This window comes from Rattus norvegicus, chromosome 17, assembly GCF_036323735.1.
Source record: "Rattus norvegicus strain BN/NHsdMcwi chromosome 17, GRCr8, whole genome shotgun sequence".
Lineage (NCBI taxonomy): Eukaryota > Metazoa > Chordata > Mammalia > Rodentia > Muridae > Rattus > Rattus norvegicus.
This window is the reverse complement of record NC_086035.1, coordinates 1,533,699-1,537,900: the sequence shown is the minus strand read 5'-3', so window position 1 is coordinate 1,537,900 and position 4,202 is coordinate 1,533,699. Positions and strand designations below refer to the sequence as shown.

General features: G+C 45.6%; 1 pseudogene; it reads left to right on the top strand.

The window, feature by feature from the left end:
• The first annotated feature begins 353 nt into the window (after positions 1 to 353).
• Rpl27a-ps8 (ribosomal protein L27a, pseudogene 8) lies at positions 354 to 1,924 on the top strand (annotated as a pseudogene).
• Positions 1,925 to 4,202: the final 2,278 nt, after the last annotated feature.

The following is a 4,202-nucleotide window of genomic DNA, read 5'->3' as shown; positions in this document are numbered from 1 at the left end:
AACGGTATAGCCAGTGATTTCATAAAACAAAGCCCTTTATCAGGGTCTAACACAATGTTCTTGCCGGTCCACAGGAACAATGCCGGAGGGACTAGCAAAATTTTTCTGCTGGGCTTCAGTGTAAAAACTCAGCTATTTCAGAAAATTCCTTGCTGACTCCAGATAGCCCATACTCTGTGCCCCTTAGTTCTGAGACAACCCTCTTCTAATTGCATTTAAGCTCGGATGGTTCAGGCCTGTCTTAGACTCTGTGCAGATTCATTAAACCTCCTTTCTCACTGAGCCCTGGCCACAGGCACTGTTCATTTGGAAGTTCAGTCAAAAGCCCTCAGAGCTTCGCTACTCGGCACAAAGTTGTCCTGTATTTGGCCAACTGACTGTTGAATAATTGGCACCACTTTCAATGCCAACCCGAAAGAAACAACGAAGGCAAGGACTGTGGTGCCCAGGAGCCAGGAAGGACACACTGGTTTTCCGTGAGTACTGCTGTGCGTGGGATGGGTGGTCCGTGTATTTACTGAGGGGCAGAGAGAGCTAGTCTGGTACAGGGTCAAGGTCCAGAAGGGATACTTGGGAAACAGATGGATCTTGTTCTTTACTACTAGTACGTGACCCGAGAGAGGTTAGTACTCTCACGTTTTTATTATAAAGCCCTAAAAATATTAGCTTTCTCGGAGATTTGTTATAACTTGGTAAAGGGAATAATAAACAAAAAAGTGTGACGCACACAGCCAGCACTGGGTAAGTGGTGATTATTTTTTGAATATCTCATGTCGGGGGCAGTAGATGTGGGTGGCAGGGCTCTTTCTCCTACCCCCTTACAGCATACAGGCCTGGCATCTATATTTCTTTCCTTCAGGGTTCTCTTCTCCTTCTTTTCTGGCCCTCACACACAGGCTGGAACAGTGGTTCTCAACTTGTGGGTCATGACCCCTTTGGGGGGGGTCACCTATCAGACAGTTACATCGTGACTCATTACAGTTGAAAAATTACAGTTATGAAGTAGCAACGAAATAGTTTTATGATTAGGGGTCACCACAGCTTGAGGAACTGTATTTAAAGGGTCACCACAGGTTCGAAGGATGTAGTACCGGAATGACTCTGAAAGCCCCCTTCGGGATGGACTGACTAATGGAGACGCCCTCCAACCCTTCTGCTTCTTACAGTCACTCTGTCTCCTGCTTTGTGCTTGGTGCCTGAATCTAGGGGAGTCCAGTAATGTACAAAGACGACTTCTGTATCAACTGTTTTGCCATCCCAACAACTTGTCTTCAGATCCTTCAGGGTACCCTGTAAAAGACGGTCTCCTTGACAGTGACCAGAGGATTTGCATCATGGATGCCGCTGGACTTGGATCTGCGCTCTTAATAAGGCGCCATTTCTGAAAAAAACAAAAAAACAAAAAACCGGGGAACTTTACTGTAAGACAAGATGTCTTTAAGTAACCAAATCTGCCCCTCTTTGTTTTCTGCCACCCCCATGCCATCCAGACTGAGGAAGACCCGGAAACTCTGGGGCCACGTAAGCCACGGCCATGGTCGTATTGGTAAGCACCACAAGCACCCAGGAGGGCGTGGGAACACTGGAGGCATGCATCACCATAGGATCAACATTGACCAATACCATCCAGGTTACTTCGGGAAAGTTGGTATGTGGCATTACCACTTGAAGAGGAACCAGAGCTTCTGCTCAGCTGTCAACCTGGAATAGTTATGGACGTTGGTCAGCAAGCAGACACGGGTCAATGCAGCAAAAAAACAAGACTGGAACTGTTCCCATCATTGATGTTGTTCGATCAGTCTTCCACAAAGTTCCGGGGAAGGGAAAGCTCCCTAAGCGACCTGTCATCGTGAAAGCCAAAGTCTTCAGCAGAAGAGCTGAAGAGATTAAGGGTGTTGGAGGTGCCTGTGTTCTGGTGGTTTAAAGCCACTTTGGGGGTTAATTAAATGCCAACATTTTCCACGTGGCTTGAGTAAAAACAAACAGACAAAACAAAGCAAAACAAAAGAAAAGAAAGTAACCAAATCTAAAACTGACCTTTTCTTAATCAGCACAGGGGAGCCAAAGGCTAATTGTTCAGGAGTGGTTATCATAGACACACACTTCTCCTTTACAGCGGGAATTCCAGATCTCCCACTTGCCAATCTTTTCACTTTAACAGAGGATTTTATTAAGTGTGAGTAGGCACAGTCTCAGAAGTTTGGATGACAGCGTCTCTTTAAGTGTAAGTATCTTCTTGTGTTTTGAGGTGGGCTGTCATGTAGTCCAGGTTGGTCTGCAGCTTACTCTCTGTGTAGACAAGGATGACCTTGAACTCTTCATTCTCCCACTTCTACCTCCCCAGTGCTGGGATTACAGGTGTGTAACACCATGGCAAGCTAGCGTCTTTTTCTTTTTCTTTTTTCAATAAGGTATTGCCATATAATCCAGGCAAGTCTAGGACTTTTGATCCTCCCTTAAGAAAACCAGTAAGACTCTGTGTGTGTGTGGCTGAGGAAACAGGTAAAATGCACACAAACATCCAGTTAAAAGTTACTTAAAAGATACTTATAAGCTGGAGAGTTGGCTCAGCAGTTAAGAGCACTTTTTGCCTTTTTGCTGTTGCAGACAATCAGGGTTCTATTCCCAGTGTGCGTTCTCTCTCTCTCTCTCTCTCTCTCTCTCTCTCTCTCTCTCTCTCTCTCTCACACACACACACACACACACACACACATATAGAGCACACCACACTCAAGTGCATCTCAAAAGTCTGTAACTCCAGCCCCAGGGAATCTGACACCCTCTTCTGAATTCCACGGGCACCAGGATCATACATACATGCAAACAAAACACTCATACATATAAAATGATAAGGTAAACAAATATAAAAAGAAATAAAACAAACAAATCAATAAGCTGTGTAGATGCTGGAGAGACAACTCAGTATGTAAAACCTGAGGTCAGAGAGCCTCTACATAAAAAGCCAGGTGTGGCTGTGCAGACGATGTACATGATGGTTAGTGTTGCTCACTGTACTGACTTCTTGTAGGAGCAAAGCCCGCCAGAGACTGCCCCCTGTTTGAGCTAAGGAGCCACACAGATTCTGGGTTAACATTTCTCAGGACTCATGGTCCACTGAACTCAGGACACACCTGTGGCAATGTACACACAAAGAGTTTTCGATTTGAGTCGGGGCTGGGAGGAGAAGACTAAGGAAAGAAATCCCGATGCTATCCATCATTGAGGGAAGTCATGGCAGGAACTCAGTACACAAACCTGAAGGTAGGAACTGAAAGCAGGGAATGCTGTTTACTGGCTCAACCATCTACTTATCTTATGCAGTCCAGGGCTACCTGCATAGGGAATGGTGCCACCCATGGTGACCACCACCACCACCACCCATGTCTCTTTACACCCCTCTCTGTCTGGCACTGTCACCTGACTTGCTACCCACAGACAGATATGCAGAATAAGTGACTACCTGTACCACAGGCCTTTCTGAAAAAATGATAGAAAAATCAGTCAGATGCCTTCTCCCATCAGAGACACTTTGGAAATGTTAACGAGCACGCCATTTGTTCTGTCACCAGTAGGAAAAGCCATGGCTTTTAGAAATTGCATAGCAGGAAGCTGCATGTCTCTGGCTATTGTAGTCTATGTTTTAGAGTATTTTTCCATTCCAAGCTGCTAATGGACTATCTACCAGGCTTGCTTCTCTCTGGCTTTCAGGAAGCTTGAGGCTAATTTTGAGGCTGAACAGTACCAACTCTGTAGAGCATCTTTCTTTTTCTTTTTCTTTTTCTTTTTTTAAGATGTATTTTACTTATTATATATAAGTACACTGTAGCTGTCTTCAGACACACCAGAAGAGGGCATCAGATCCCATTACAGATGGTTGTGAGCCACCATGTGGTTGCTGGGATTTGAACTCAGGATCTCTGGAAGAGCAGTTGGAGCTCTTAACCACTGAGCCATCTCTCCAGCCCGCATCTTTCTGAGCATGATTTTTCCAGGCCTTTTGCACTTCCCCCTTCCACTCCTGTTTGCTTGACATGTTGTGCCACGCTGTGAGGCAGGCTGTGCCGAGCCATGCTGTGCCCTGGGACTCAATGAAGACAGGAATAAGCAGGAAGAAGGAATATGGCTTTCTAACTAACTACATTGCCAGCAAGGGCTGGTGGCCTTCCTGACCCACAGGGCCTGCGGGATATTTAATAACGCCT